The following is a 17,098-nucleotide window of genomic DNA, read 5'->3' on the forward strand; positions in this document are numbered from 1 at the left end:
TAAAAATGCCCTCCTAAAAGGAATTTGGGCCCCTTTGCGCATCTAGGCTGCAAAAAAGTGTCACACATCTGGTATCGCCGTACTCAGGAGAAGTTGGGGAATGTGTTTTGGGGTGTCATTTTACATATACCCATGCTGGGTGAGATAATATCTTGGTCAAATGCCAACTTTGTATAAAAAAATTGGAAAAGTTGTCTTTTGCCAAGATATTTCTCTCACCCAGCATGGGTATATGTAAAATGACACCCCAAAACACATTCCCCAACTTCTCCTGAGTACGGCGATACCAGATGTGTGACACTTTTTTGCAGCCAAGGTGGGCAAAGGGGCACATATTCCAAAGTGCACCTTTCGGATTTCGCAGGCCATTTTTTACACATTTTGATTGCAAAGTTCTTCTCACACATTTGGGCCCCTAAATTGCCAGGGCAGTATAACTACCCCACAAGTGACCCCATTTTGGAAAGAAGACACCCCAAGGTATTCCGTGAGGGGCATGGCGAGTTCCTAGAATTTTTTATTTTTTGTCGCAAGTTAGTGGAATATGAGACTTTGTAAGAAAAAATAAAAAAATAAAAAAATCATAATTTTCCGCTAACTTGTGACAAAAAATAAAAAGTTCTATGAACTCACTATGCCCATCAGCGAATACCTTAGGGTGTCTACTTTACGAAATGGGGTCATTTGTGGGGTTTTTCTACTGTTTGGGCATTGTAGAACCTCAGGAAACATGACAGGTGCTCAGAAAGTCAGAGCTGCTTCAAAAAGGAGCCATCATGTGTGCCGCGTGCTGCTGATAATGTCCGTCCTTGGGCTTTTTAAAAGTTGAGAGTTATGACCATCTACTACATTATCTGTATTCAGAGAGTTATCACTGTGCTTTTAGTAGTGTTACATAGGACTGCAGAAAACATATACTACATTATCTGTACTCAGAGAGTTATCACTGTGCTATTTGTAGTGTTACATAGGACTGCAGGTAAGACTTTTATGGAATATCCACAGGAGTCAGATTCAGATACCACAGGTCCCTTACTCCCATAGAAGTAAGTGAAAGGAACAACACATGTCGCGCCAAAACTACATGCACTGCTATAGGCAAATGAAGCTATGAAGCTTCTCAAGAGAATCAGCATCTGTCACACTTTTATTGTAAATCCACAGAAATATTAGAGATGAGAATTCCCCTGTAAATGATGGTCGCACGGTGTTGCAGGTTACACCGTGGTTGCTACATGGGAATGCACATTTAGTAAGAGATTGCCCACCTTTCACAATGTATCGCCCAACTACCTAACTGCTCCGCTCAACAACAGCAGAGGCTTAGAGGGAACGCTGGTCTCAGACCTGGTCCTCTCCTGGATCATATTATACCTCACAGACTAGACATTTAGGGGGTCATTTATTAAGCCCGGCATTTTAGACTCCAGTCTTAATACCCCTTTGAGCTGGCTGCTACATAACTTAGGCGTATCCACCGCCTGCCTAAATGTAAGACAGCTCCCTTGCTGGCATAGATTAAGGCCATTTTCTATGTCTAAAACAGGCGTAGAAAATTATAAAAGAGATAGGCCAGCCGGGCCTGCCCCCTTCACCGCACACACCTTGCCTCCTTTTTTTAGACCTGGCATGAGCGGGGAAAAGTCACAGATTGCGGTGCAAATAACCATTGCGCTGCAATCTGTACCAGATATACCAAAAATTGTCGGTTATCTCATAATAAATGACCCCCTTAGTGTTTCCCACTCTCATACCACCTCCTCTTCTTATCCCCTCTGTGGTGTCTCTCAAGGCTCTGTCCTAGGATCCCTGCTCTTCTCAATCTACACCTTCAGCCTGAGTCAGCTCATAGAGTCCCATGGCTTTCATTATCACTTCTATGCTGATGACACGCAAATTTTCCTCTCTGCTCCAGATATCACCTCCTTAGTATCCAGAATCCCCAAATGGCTCTCTGCTATATCCTCCTTTTCATCCCGCTTTCTAAAACTTAACATGGATAAAACAGAATTTATCATCTTTCCCCCATCTCGCTCAACCCCCCAACAGACCTATCTATCACAATCAATTGCTGCACACTCTTCCCAGTCAACCAGTTCTGCTGCCTTTCATTCTGCTCTGTCCTTCAAACTGCACATCCAAGCAATTTCCACATCTTGCCGCCTCCAACTGAAAAATATCTCTCAGGTCAGCACATTCCTCAACCAGGAGTCTGCCAATAAGCGTGTACATGCCCTCATCATCTCCCACCTAGTTTGTTTTACAAATATTCTGTTGAACCACAATTCAAAAGCAATGTCTGATTTCCATTAGTTTATTTTCAGTACATTTTTATTTATTTTTTTACTTTTAATTTGCTTTTGTCAGTTTCAAGTTATTTCATTGACCGTTTTTTTTTCTTTCTTTCACGGAAGGGTACCAACAATTTTGTCCACATGTGCACTATACATCTCTGGCCTGCTTTCCTGATACATCCCAAGATGTAATCTCCAATCCCCTTCCCACAATTGCCTCCAAGATTTCTCCCGTGCATCCCCCATACTCTGGAACTCTCTTCACCAATATATCAGACTCTCACCTACAGTGGAAACCTTTAAAAGAAACCTGAAAAACCACCTGGTCAGACAAGCCTACAACCTACAGTGACTCTGCTGCCTCTATACCGCTGTAGGACCACCTTTACCATCACAAACTGTATGCTTCCCTTGTACCATCCCTTGTAAATTGAAAGCCCTCGTGGGCAGGGTCCTCTCTCCTTCTTTACCAGTTTGTAACTGTGCCCTGTTCATGCTTATTGTAGTTGTCTTATGTATGTGCACCCTTTTCATATTTACAGTGACATGGAATGAATGACGCTTTAATAAGAAATAATAACAGTTCTTGAGGATTTAAATATAGAAAAAATATGGATGGGCACTCATATACGGAAATATAGGACAAGTTTATTGAGACATTTAATAAAATTATTATAAAATTACAATGTAAAACAACAATACAATAAAATATAATATGGGATATATGGAAAAAAATTAATACCGTTTGGACAGAGGTCGACACTCCAAAGAATCCTCACTATAGTTTTCCCCAATGCAAATCTGTGATTTGAGAGGGGGGAGGATAGATTGTGTGGGCAGCCTTCGCCCAAACAGGTAATGTATCTCCTACAAAGATTCGTATGTCAATTCTAAAAAAATTGCATATGTAACCAATTCTCTAAAACACATCAAATAATGCAGGTCAGTCCTATATCCAGATAAAAAACGCACATATGTGCTGAAATGCCGCTGAATATCCTTGGTTAATATAATGTGTATCCAGATTTGAGTACACAAATAGCGCTCCACATATGTGACTTCTCCTCTGCACTTAATGATCTTTGCAGACTATATCCAGTCTCTATTGTATCAATAGGATATTGTTGCGATTCATCCGAATCCGATTACTGGCAGGATAAAGTCCTTGATATATGACTAAGTGCATCTCACTATTTCTCCGTCTGTTAATTTAGTGTATTGCCTCATAGATTCTTACCCACTATGTGGGCTTACCTTTGTCTGGTTCTTAATTTGCTGGGACTCGCAAGTAGACTTTTACTCCGTGCTGAGTGCCGGCGTCCCGGCTATGGAGTTTGTCGCGTCCCACGTGTGTTTCACAGCTGCTTCCGAGACCTGACTCAGTATGAGAATCACGTACTTACAGCTCCAGGCACAGGTTGATGACGTATTGAGGTCTTTCTGGAATAGCAGAAATCCTTTTTTCTTCTTCTTTATAGTGCACTTTTGTCCATGGAGAGCGGGGTATTTATCCAAGATTCACCAGACGCGTTACAGGGAGACGCTTTCCCCTTCCTCAGTGGTATACCCCGATTCTGTAAATCAGTATAATTTATACTAGTTGTCGGTCTTACTCAAAATCTGGTCCAGACCCAGAGTTCAGCGCTGGGGGCAAACCTGGTACCCATGGCGGTTCCCCTCTTCTGTACATAGAATTGGTCAGAAAAGAGAAAATAGTTATGGTGCAGAATATGGTGTGTCGACGCAGAGTTGCATGCCAGGCGGTTTGTTCCAGCGCTGCAACTCTCCCTCTACCCCACATGGGCTCCCCGCTTTCTACACCACTTTTAGAACTAATGCAAATATTTCCTATGACAAAAACTCTTTTCCACGTGTAGAATACCTAAGATGACTCATATGAACATAAAAATGTGGATGGGAGATAAAACGCAATCTAATCTACTTTGATAAAAATAGATTTCGAATAGATCCATCTAGAGGGAAAATATTCCCCATACATAGAAACTGTGGGAATCTGCAATAAGCCTGTATATATATATTTTATATATATTTTTATACATACAGTACAGACCAAAAGTTTGGACACACCTTCTCATTCAAAGAGTTTTCTTTATTTTCATGACTATGAAAATTGTAGATTCACACTGAAGGCATCAAAACTATGAATTAACACATGTGAAATTATATACATAACAAAAAAGTGTGAAACAACTGAAAATATGTCATATTCTAGGTTCTTCAAAGTAGCCACCTTTTGGTTTGATTACTGCTTTGCCCACTCTTGGCATTCTCTATATGAGCTTCAAGAGGTAGTCACCTTAAATGGTCTTCCAACAGTCTTGAAGGAGTTCCCAGAGATGCTTAGCACTTGTTGGCCCTTTTGCCTTCACTCTGCGGTCCAGCTCACCCCAAACCATCTCGATTGGGTTCAGGTCCGGTGACTGTGGAGGCCAGGTAATCTGGCGCAGCACATCATCACTCTCCTTCATGGTCAAATAGCCCTTACACAGCCTGGAGGTGTGTTTGGGGTCATTGTCCTGTTGAAAAAGAAATGATGGTCCAACTAAACGCAAACTGGATGGAATAGCATGCCGCTGCAAGATGCTGTGGTAGCCATGCTGGTTCAGTATGCCTTCAATTTTGAATAAATCCCCAACAGTGTCACCAGCAAAGCACCCCCACACCATCACACCTCCTCCTCCATGCTTCACGGTGGGAACCAGGCATGTAGAGTCCATCCGTTCACCTTTTCTGCGCCGCACAAAGACACGGTGGTTGGAACCAAAGATCTCAAATTTGGACTCATCAGACCAAAGCACAGATTTCCACTGGTCTAATGTCCATTCCTTGTGTTCTTTAGCCCAAACAAGTCTCTTCTGCTTATTGCCTGTCCTTAGCAGTGGTTTCCTAGCAGATATTCTACCATGAAGGCCTGATTCACACAGTCTCCTCTTAACCGTTGTTCTAGAGATGTGTCTGCTGCTTGAACTCTGTGTGGCATTGACCTGGTCTCTAATCTGAGCTGCTGTTAACCCGCTGATTTCTGAGGCTGGTGACTCGGATGAACTTATCCTCCACTGCAGAGGTGACTCTTGGTCTTCCTTTCCTGGGGCGGTCCGCATGTGAGCCAGTTTCTTTGTAGCGCTTGATAATTTTTGTGACTGCACTTGGGGACACTTTCAAAGTTTTCCCAATTTTTCGGACTGACTTTTCTTAAAGTAATGATGGCCACTAGTTTTTCTTCACTTAGCTGCTATTTTCTTGCCATAATACAAATTCTAACAGTCTATTCAGTAGGACTATCAGCTGTGTATCCACCTGACTTCTCCACAACGCAACTGATGGTCCCAACCCCATTTATAAGGCAAGAAATCCCACTTATTAAACCTGACAGGGCACACCTGTGAAGTGAAAATCATTTCAGGTGACTACCTCTTGAAGCTCATCAAGAGAATGCCAAGAGTGTGCAAAGCAGTAATCAAAGCAAAAGGTGGCTACTTTGAAGAACCTAGAATATGACTTATTTTCAGTTGTTTCACACTTTTTTGTTATGTATATAATTCCACATGTGTTAATTCATAGTTTTGATGCCTTCAATGTGAATCTACAATTTTCATAGTCATGAAAATAAAGAAAACTCTTTGAATGAGAACTCCAAACCATACTTTTGGTCTGTACTGTATATATTTTTTATATTCTATTTATTATATTCACACATCATTAACTTGAGTTATACTTGAGACTTAGTAATATGTATTGTTTTTAATGAACAAATAGTGCTAATGATATGTATTGGAAAATAGATATAAAGGATGTCCTATATTAAGGACTATAACATGAGAATGAAATGTTCTATTTGAATAATTGTAAATGGACTAAACCAGAAATATACAATTGCAAGTATAACAGAGAAAACGCACCTTTATGGAAAATATCGCATTAAAACCGCAAGTAAGCCGCAATGATATAAAATGATACCTAGAAATCTGAGCCAGATCGGCTTTTTGGTTGAACTCTGGGTCCGGACCAGATTTTGAGTAAGACCGACAACTAGTATAAATTATACTGATTTACAGAATCGGGGTATACCACTGAGGAAGGGGAAAGCGTCTCCCCGAAACGCGTCTGGTGAATCTTGGATAAATACCCCGCTCTCCATGGACAAAAGTGCACTATAAAGAAGAAGAAAAAAGGATTTCTGCTATCTAAGAAAGACCTCAATACGTCATCAACCTGTGCCTGGAGCTGTAAGTACGTGATTCTCATACCGAGTCAGGTCTCGGAAGCAGCTGTGAAACACACGTGGGACGCGACAAACTCCATAGCCGGGACGCCGGCACTCAGCACGGAGTAAAAGTCTACTTGCGAGTCCCAGCAAATTAAGAACCAGACAAAGGTAAGCCCACATAGTGGGTAAGAATCTATGAGGCAATACACTAAATTAACAGACGGAGAAATAGTGAGATGCACTTAGTCATATATCAAGGACTTTATCCTGCCAGTAATCGGATTCGGATGAATCGCAACAATATCCTATTGATACAATAGAGACTGGATATAGTCTGCAAAGATCATTAAGTGCAGAGGAGAAGTCACATATGTGGAGCGCTATTTGTGTACTCAAATCTGGATACACATTATATTAACCAAGGATATTCAGCGGCATTTCAGCACATATGTGCGTTTTTTATCTGGATATAGGACTGACCTGCATTATTTGATGTGTTTTAGAGAATTGGTTACATATGCCATTTTTTTAGAATTGACATACGAATCTTTGTAGGAAATACATTACCTGTTTGGACGAAGGCTGCCCACACAATCTATCCTCCCCCCTCTCAAATCACAGATTTGCATTGGGGAAAACTATAGTGAGGATTCTTTGGAGTGTCGACCTCTGCCTAAACGGTATTAATTTTTTTCCATATATCCCATATCATATTTTATTGTATTGTCGTTTTACATTGTAATTTTATAATAATTTTATTATATGTCTCAATAAACTTGTCCTATATTTCCGTATATGAGTGCCCATCCATATTTTTTCTATATTTAAATCCAATTTTGAGGGGTGTCTCAAATTTTGGTTGGTGCACCTGCCTTGAAAGAGCAGGGGTGAGCGGATCTCTGAAATATTATTTTTCATTCCAATTCTTGAGGATTGTCTTGAGAACATCGCCATCTAGTGTCAAAAACGTAAAATGCAGATTCTATGAAACCTGAGAAATGCATAGACCTTTAGATCTCATGCAGTATGCAGCTCTGCAGGGTGAGGCGAATGGTGAGGTCACAGGGGTAATTACTAACCGAGGGTGTTTCTGGTACTCGCAGTTTTTCATAGACCCTGGGCAGGAGTACAGCAGTGATCGAGAGGCTGACACATGGATCCTGTGGGGCACTCTCTGTGTATAGGTGCCCTGGGTGTTGCAGGTTTAATGTGCCGGTGGCAAGATCCCTTTAAGTTTGTGACGCCAGTTCCGGTAATGGTGGCACACCGATTTATTGGAGTAATAATGGAGGAACACACGTTGAAGTGAACCAAAACTTCTGTTTACTGAAACAGTTAACTATATACAGTCTTTGGTCAAAGTTCCATAGGTGAGAGGTAGTAACATGCAGGCTTTACATCAATTGGCAGGCACAATGTTCTGGCAAGATACTCAGAGGGTTAAACACTTACAGATCAGGCTGCACTTTCCTCAGAATCCTGTCTGTTTTTATCCCAAGGCCCGTATGCCCTATTGCTGGCTTTATCCTTGGTTAGGGAAAACTTCCTCAGGTATATGTCTCCTTGCTTTAAATAGATCCTTCTGCCCTTCAGCTCTTGGTTTGGCTGGAATCAATTTGGCTCTGCACTGTACTTTGTAGGAACTTAGTTTCTCAGGAAGCAACTCTTCCCCTGGATGCAACTTCTGAGCTTCTCTTGCTCAGGAACCTCAGGCAGGCTAGACTGCACTAACTAGCCTCCTGGAATATACTGCACTGACCCTTTCCTGTCTGGGCCTAACTATATATACTAGGGGTTCCCTAGCTCCCTCTACACTCTAGGAGGAGGAACTACCCCTAACAGGCCTGATACAGGAGATACACAGGAAGAATCACATAAAATATCATATAAAATACAATGGCCCTGTTCCACAGGAGGTGGAGAATAACGTGGCCATATTGACCCTTGTGTAGTGCCCACGTTTACCTAGTGGGACACTACACTCATGCCACGACCGTATCCGTATTTGGGTCCGCAAATCAGGATCTGCAAAATACGGATACCTTCTGTGTGCACTCTGTATTTTTTTCGCTACCACCAATGGAAAGGGCTATTTATGTCTGTAATGCGGACCACAATAGGATATGTATTATATGTAATTTGTGGAATGGCCACACGGATCTGCAAAAAGTACAGAAATGAATGGGGCAGTGTGTTATCTACAAAAAATGCAGATAGTACACGGATGAAAAATACAGTTGTGTGCATGAAGGCTTATATTTGGCTTAGGGGTGCACCTAGACTTTCTGCTGCCTGAGGCGAAAACTGAAACTACGCCCCCCCATGCCAATTTCTTAAACTAACAACTTTTTCCACAATAAAAGTGCTCAATGCCCATGACCCTTCTGCTGTCCCTCTCTTGCACCTACCTGGTGCTGCCTGAGAGGATCGCCTCACCTGGCCTCATTGGTGGTGCACCCCTGATCTGGCTGTTCCACTGTCCAAAATTAGCAATTCTGCTTAGTCTATAAGGGTCTATGTTGTTTTTAGGACCCATGCACACAGCAGCGTCACAGTACAGAACCATAGACCTGTTCCCTAGATGTATACCTCTACAATACGCAGATTCTGCATGGTGTGTATAAGGATAATAACTCTTCTGTGCTATGTAATGTATGAATGAGGATAGGGCCAACAAGAGCCGGGCCCCCTCCCCAGTGGCCTCACTGCAGCCGCATGGTTCTCATTTAGGCCGAGGAGCTCAATATTCAATATGGCGACAAGCTGGTTTATGTATAAAAGATTAAGGTCATAGTTTTAGTGGTAGAGAAAACGGAGGACGACGTATAGTAGTAGAAAACGTTTATTGTAGGAAGTTATGTATTATACATGAGGATGCATATACAGATCAGCCATATAAAAGATTGTTTTATGAATTCTGGGTACATCAAACACGAAGACAAACACACTATAAACCCCTCCATAATTGGGAATACACATGTTAATATGCCGCAAATCACTGGTAAAATGTATGGAAATGTACTATTTCATTTGTGGGCTATAAATTAGTGGTGGTCCTAGATCACAGACTTGACCCTTTTGGTCTGTGTCTATTATATGTTAGATGATTTCATTATCTTGATTCATTAGGTCTCTGTTCCCACTATGTACTAAACTGGCCTGAACTTCATTTCTGTTATTTTATAGGAGTAATACTGCCCTGGTCTGCATTTCCAATTAACTCCATCCGCGTGGCTGGCGTGTTTTCCTCTCAGATACTGCCCGTTCAGATTGGAGTTATGGCAGCTTCCGTACCACCAAGCACCTTTATACGATACCGCACAGTTTTGTGGATATTCATCATTGTCTCTGTCTTTGGTTGTGAAAGGGCGATTGTTGTGATAAGAGAGAGAGTCACCTGCATGCAGGGAAATAAAGGAACAATAATCAGAATTTCCAAGACAACACATTGCAACAGAAGCACAAAAAAACTGTTCATCAGTTCATGCCTGACAGTATGACTGCACTAGATGTTTTTAGATATTGGGTCCCAAAATAGATCATTCCACTGTCTGAAAAGACTTTACCTGTACTGCCTCCAGTGAAAGCGCCAATACTCAGCTTACAAGTGGCGAAAGTGTAATTATTTTCAAAATCTGTCAGATCAACTCGAAGCTGATGAGTTCCTAAAAGGTTAAACACGTGCAAAATCAGTGCATGGATGAAGAAGCCCTAGCAGATCACACATACTGAGCTGGGTAGCTTTTAAAGGGTTGGGGATAGAGATGAGCGAATCGAAGTTGATGAAGTGGAATTCGATCCAAATTTCAGGAAAAATTTGATTCACACCGAATCCAAATTTCCTCACACTTCGTAGTAACAAATCAAATTTTTTCTAAAATGGCTGCTGCACGCGTGAGGACATGGAGCAAGGAACTCTGGGAAAGCTGGATGACCCATAATGCCATGCATGCAGCCAATCAGCAGCCAGCCCTATGATGTCACAGCCCTATAAATAGCCTCTGCCAGTTTCCAGTGCAGGGAGAACGTCAGCAGGCGTTAGGGACAGTGCTAGAAAAAAACTAATTATGCAAAAAATAATGATTTACAAGTTCAGGGAAAGATTATTCAAGGTGTCGGGAAAGGATAGGGAGGAATCATTCCACAGCATTTATGTTGAACAGGGTTCAGTAGAGGTGGCCTTGCGGTTTGCCCGGCGGTAGTTTCGTGACGAATTTTGCTCATTCGCGATTCGCCGAACATGCGAACATATGGCTATATTCTTTTGCATTGCGCCGAACTTTGACCCATGACACATCCATCAGGTGGTACAGGACAGCCAATTGAGACGTTTCAGCACATGGACACACCCCCACCCTATAAAAAGAACCCGATCTGGCAACCATTTTACATTCAGTCTTTTGCCGGTGTAGGGAGAGGTTGCTTTGTGGCGCAGGGACAGGCTAGCTAATAGGTCCACAAAAGTCCTTTTAAGGACTGATAATGTTGTACGATCGATAGGTGTGATATACTGAGGGGTGTGATATACTTATAATATATTTTTTAACATAGAAAGTATATTATAGCACATTTGTATTGTGTGCGGTTCTGCTGCAATACCGCAGCTATATAGAGGGACAAAAGCTATTGGAATAACTAATTGCAACTGGTGTGATATACCTGTTGCCCCCAAAAAAACAGTTTGAGGGGTGTGATATACCTATAATATACTTTCTAACATAGAAAGTATATTTTAGTGCATTTTGTATTGTGCGGCAGTTGTGTGCGGTTCAGCTGCGATACAGCAGGTATATAGAGGGACAAGCGTTATTGGAACAACTATTTGCAACGGATTTGATATACCTGTTGCCCCCCAAAAAAACTGGTTGAGGGGTGCGATATACCTGCTTCCACAAAATACTGATTAAGGGGTTTGATATACCTGTTTCCACAAAATACTGATTGAGGGGTGCGATATACCTGCTTCCACCAAATATTGATTGAGGCCTGCGATACACCAGCTTCCACCGAATATTGATTCAGGTGTTCTATATACCTGCTTCTACAAAATACGGATTAAGGGGTTCTATATACCGGCTTCCACCAAATACTGATTGAGGCCTGCGATATACCTGCTTCCACAAATACTGCTGTTCTCTAGGGACTTTGGCACAGGGTCATTTTGAAACTGACAGGCAGAGGAAGAGGCAGGTCATTCCCCAGGGGTGGTAGGGGTCGGGCAGGTGCACCAGGCCGGAGCATAAGCAAGAAGTTAGAGAAGGTGCGTACGATTACGTCAAAGGACGCACAGAGTTGGCTGAGTGGCTCACTCAGCCTTCTGCTTCTGCACCCTCCTCATCCTCTATATCTGCACCCTCCTCACTCTCTGCTGTTTGCACCAAAGTCACCACCACCATAGCCCCTCCACTCGAGTCAGAGGAATTATTTTCCCATCCATTCCCAGACCTTACCGATGCGCAGCCATTCTTGACATCAGATGAGGAAGAGGAGGTAGCAATGGCTGCCATCCAGCGGTCTGACGACAGTACCCAGATCAGCCCAAGTAGGGTGGTCCCCGCTGTTGCTGCCTACTCAAAGATCTCAAATGTCAGTGGTGGTGAAGGTGACGAAAGTTCTTTTCTGTCCGGTGAATGCCTAATTTTTGGGGCCTGTACTCCAGTGGTCTACAGTAAAATTTGTATCCAGTGACCACCTAATGTACCTCGAGCCACATAATTACAAGTTCTTTTCTGTCCAGTGAATGCCTAATTTTTGGGACCTGTACTCCAGTGGCCTAAAATAAAAAATTTCTAGGCTCTAGCGGGGCACATTTTTGAGAGTTTCCCTTTAAGACGCATAAAAATGGCCCCTGATTAAAATACATATTTTTTGTGGGAATTCTTGCCAATAATCCCCCTCTGGTATGTCATTGTCCCTGTTGTGGGACTATTTGTGCACTTCTAGTAAGTATTTGGTGGTTGCAAATATGACCTGAAGGTTTTTAAGGTTCGCCTGCCATTAAAGTCAATGGGGCCCACCGCAAACGCGCGGTTCACAATTATTTGATTGCGAACGCATGTTCGCGAGACATCCCGGCCGATGTTCATCCATGACTTGGGTTCAGCAGGGGAGATTACACCCTGGGTAATAGGAACCATCCTATTGTACCTTGCTGCACTGACTGGGGACCCAAACTGCCATCATACAGCTCTGTAATTCCAGCAAATCATTCTTGTTATTGGGGTGTAAGTGCTGTTTGATATAGCCATTAACAGGGTTTATTACAAGGAAATACAGTATATCTATGTCTTATTTGCCCTTGTGCAGTGCAGTTATATGTTTTAAAGCATTTTTTTGACTTGTATTAGTGGGAAAAAATGGTTTATTAGCCGTTGTGTGGTGAAGTGCGAAAATTATACCCCTTTTTGTCCTGTATTAGTGGCAAAAGAAAAATATGTTTGCCGTTCAGCGGTGCAGTTATATATTCTAAAGCCTTTTGTGTCGTGCATAAGTTGAAAAAAGAAAAATATATTTGCCGTTCAGCGGTGCAGTTATATGTTCTTAAGCCCTTTTGTGGAGTGTATAAGTGGAAAAAAGAAAAATATATTTGCCGTTCAGCGGTGCAGTTATATGTTCTAAAGCCCTTTTTGTCGTGTATTAGTGGCAATAGTAAAATATATTTGCTGTTCAGCGGTGCAGTTATATGTTCTAAAGCTCTTTTTGTCGTGTATTAGTGGCAAAAGTAAAATATATTTGCTGTTCAGTGGCGCAGTTATATGTTCTAAAGCCCCTTTGTGTAGTGTATAAGTGGAAAAAAGAAATATATATTTGCCGTTCAGCTGTGCAGTTATATTTTCTAAAACCTTTTTGTAGAGTGTATGAGTAGAAAAAATAAAAATATATTTGCCGTTCAGTGGTGCAGTTACATGTTCTAAAGCCTTTTGTGGCGTGTATAAGTGGAAAAAAGAATAATATATTTGTCGTTCAGCGGAGCAGTTATATGTTCTAAAGCCCTTTTTGTCATGTATTAGTGGCAAAAGTAAAATATATTTGCTGCTCAGCTGTGCAGTTATATGTTCTAAAGCCCTTTTGTGGAGTGTACAGTGGATATAAAAAGTCTACACACCCCTGTTTAAATGTCAAGTTTCTGTGATGTAAAAGAATTAGACAAAGATAAATCATTTCAGATTTTTTTCCACCTTTAATGTGACCTATAAACTGTACAACTCAATTGAAAAACAAACTGAAATCTTTAAGTAGCGGGAAGAAAAAATATAAAAATAAAATTATATTTGCATAAGTGTGCACACACTTAAACTAATACTTTGTTGAAGCACCTTTTGATTTGATTACAGCACTCAGTCTTTTTGGGTATGAGTCTATCAGCATGGCACATTTTGACTTGGCAAGATTTGCCCACTCTTCTTTGCAAAAACACTCCAAATCTGTCAGATTGCGAGGGCATCTCCTGTGCACAGCCCTCTTCAGATCACCCCACGGATTTTCAATCGGATTCAGGTCTGGGCTCTGGCTGGGCCATTCCAAAATTTGAATCTTCTGGTTAAGCCATTCCTTTGTTAATTTGGATGTATGCTTTGGGTCGTTGTCATGCTGAAAGATGAAGTTCCTCTACATGTTCAGCTTTCTAGCAGAAGCCTGAAGGTTTTGTGCCAATATTGACTGGTATTTGGAAATGTTCAGAATTCCCTCTATCTTAACTAATGTACCAGTTCCAGCTGAAGAAAAACAGCCCTGCAGCATGATGCTGCCATCACCATGCTTCAATGTGGGTATGGTGTTCTTTTGGTGATGTGCAGTGTTGTTTTTGGGCCAAATATATCTTTTGGAATTATGGCCAAAAAGTTCAACCTTGGTTTCATCAGACCATAACACCTTTTCCCACATGCTTTTGGGAGACTTCAGATTTGTTTTTGCAAAATGTAGCCTAGCTTGGATGTTTTTCTTCATAAGAAAAGGCTTTCATCTTGCCACTCTACCCCATAGCCCAGACGTATGAAGAATACAGGAGATTGTTGTCACATGTACCACACAGCACACAGCCAGTACTTGCCAGATATTCCCGCAGCTCCTTTAATATTGCTGTAGGCCTCTTGGTAGCCTCCCAGACCAGTTTTCTTCTTGTCTTTTCATCAATTTTAGAGGGACGTCCAGTTCTTGGTAAAGTCACTGTTGTGCCATATTTTCTCCACTTGATGATGACTGTCTTCACTGTGTTCCATGGTATATGTAATGGCTTGGAAATTCTTTTGTACCCTTGTCCTGACTGATACCTTTTAACAATGAGATCCCTCTGATGCTTTTGAAGCTCTCTGTGGACCATGGGTTTTGCTGTGGGATGCGACTAATAAAATTTCAGGAAAGACCAACTAGAGCAGCTGAACTTTATTTGAGGTTAATCAGAGGCACTTTAAATGATGGCAGGTGTATGCTGACTCCTATTTCACATGATTTTGAATGTGATTGCTTAATTCTGAACACAGCTACATCCCCAGTTATAAGAGGGTGTGCACACTTATACAACTACATTATTTAATTTTATTTTTTATTCCCTCCACCTAAAAGATTTCAGTTTGTTTTTCAATTGAGTGGTACGGTTTATAGGTCACATTAAAGGTGGAAAATGTTCTGAAATGATTTATCTTTGTCTCATTTTTTTTACAGCACAGAAACCTGATATTTTAACAGGGGTGTGTAGATTTTTTATGGAAAAAAGTGGAAAAAATAAAAATATATATATTTGCCGTTTAGAGGTGCAGTTATATGTTATAAAAACCTTTTTATCGTGTATTAGTGGCAAAAGTAAAAGATATTTGCCATTCAGCGGTGCAGTTATATGTTCTAAAGCCTTTTGTGGCGTGTATAAGTGGAAAAAAATAAGGGCCTATTTGCCGTTCAGCGGTGCAGTTATATGTTATAAAGCCTGTTTTGTTGTGTATTAGTGGCAAAAGAACAATATATTTGCTGTTCAGTGGTGCAGTTATATGTTCTAAAGACTTTTGTGGTGTGTATAGGTGGAAAAAATAAAAATATATTTGCCGTTCAGCGGTGCAGTTATATGTACTAAAGCCTTTTGTGGAGTGTATAAGTAGAAAAAAATATATATTTGCCATTCAGCGGTGCAGTTATATGTTCTAAAGCCCTTTTTGTCGTGTATTAGTGGCAAAAGTAATATTTATTTGCAGTTCAGTGGTGCAGTTATATTTTCTAAAGCACTTTTTGTCTTGTATTAGTGGCAAAAGTAAAATATGTTTGCCGTTCAATGGTGCAGTTATATGTTCTAAAGCCTTTTTTGGAGTGTATAAGTGGAAAAAAGAAAAATATATTTGCCGTTCAGCGGTGCAGTTATATGTTCTAAGGCCTTTTGTGGAGTGTATGACTGGAAAAATTTTAAATATATTTAACGTTCAGCGGTGCAATTATATGTTCTAAAGCACTTTTTGTCGTGTATTAGTGGCAAAAGTAAAATATGTTTGTCGTTCAGCGGTGAAGTTATATGTTTTAAAGCCCTTTTTTTATTGTGTATTAGTGGCAAAAGTAAAATATATTTGCCATTCAGCGGTGCAGTTATATGTTCTAAAGCCCTTTAGTGGAGTGTATAAGTGGAAAAAATATATATACAGTACAGACCAAAAGTTTTGACACACCTTCTCATTCAAAGAGTTTTCTTTATTTTCATGACTATGAAAATTGTAGATTCACACTGAAGGCATCAAAACTATGAATTAACACATGTGGAATTATATACATAAAATAAAAAGTGTGAAACAACAGAAAATATGTCATATTCTAGGTTCTTCAAAGTAGCCACCTTTTGCTTTGATTACTGCTTTGCACACTCTTGGCATTCTCTTGATCAGCTTCAAGAGGTAGTCACCTGAAATGGTTTTCCAACAGTCTTGAAGGAGTTCCCAGAGATGCTTAGCACTTGTTGGCCCTTTTGCCTTCACTCTGCGGTCCAGCTCACCCCAAACCATCTCGATTGGGTTCAGGTCCGGTGACTGTGGAGGCCAGGTCATCTGGCGCAGCACCCCATCACTCTCCTTCATGGTCAAATAGCCCTTACACAGCCTGGAGGTGTGTTTGGGGTCATTGTGCAGTTGAAAAATAAATGATGGTCCAACTAAACGCAAACCGGATGGAATACCATGCCGCTGCAAGATGCTGTGGTTGCCATGCTGGTTCAGTATACCTTCAATTTTGAATAAATCCCCAACAGTGTCACCAGCAAAGCACCCCCACACCATCACACCTCTTCCTCCATGCTTCACGGTGGGAACCAGGCATGTAGAGTCCATCTGTTCACCTTTTCTGCGTCGCACAAAGACACGGTGGTTGGAACCAAAGATCTCAAATTTGGACTCATCAGACCAAAGCACAGATTTCCACTGGTCTAATGTCCATTCCTTGTGTTCTTTAGCCCAAACAAGTCTCCTCTGCTTGTTGCCTGTCCTTAGCAGTGGTTTCCTAGCAGATATTCTACCATGAAGACCTGATTCACACAGTCTCCTCTTAACAATTGTTCTAGAGTTGTGTCTGCTGCTAGAACTCTGTGTGGCATTGACCTGGTCTCTAATCT

General features: G+C 41.2%; 1 long non-coding RNA gene across 1 annotated transcript; it reads right to left on the minus strand.

Moving 5' to 3' along the window:
• Positions 1-9,351: 9,351 nt before the first annotated feature.
• Positions 9,352-10,189, minus strand: LOC122943018. Its single transcript, XR_006390811.1, has 2 exons — positions 10,089-10,189; positions 9,352-9,919 (listed from the first exon to the last, which is right to left on the minus strand). It is a non-coding gene; the product is annotated as an uncharacterized LOC122943018 (long non-coding RNA).
• Positions 10,190-17,098: the final 6,909 nt, after the last annotated feature.

Source organism: Bufo gargarizans, chromosome 7 (assembly GCF_014858855.1).
Source record: "Bufo gargarizans isolate SCDJY-AF-19 chromosome 7, ASM1485885v1, whole genome shotgun sequence".
In the NCBI taxonomy this organism is placed as follows: Eukaryota; Metazoa; Chordata; class Amphibia; order Anura; family Bufonidae; genus Bufo; species Bufo gargarizans.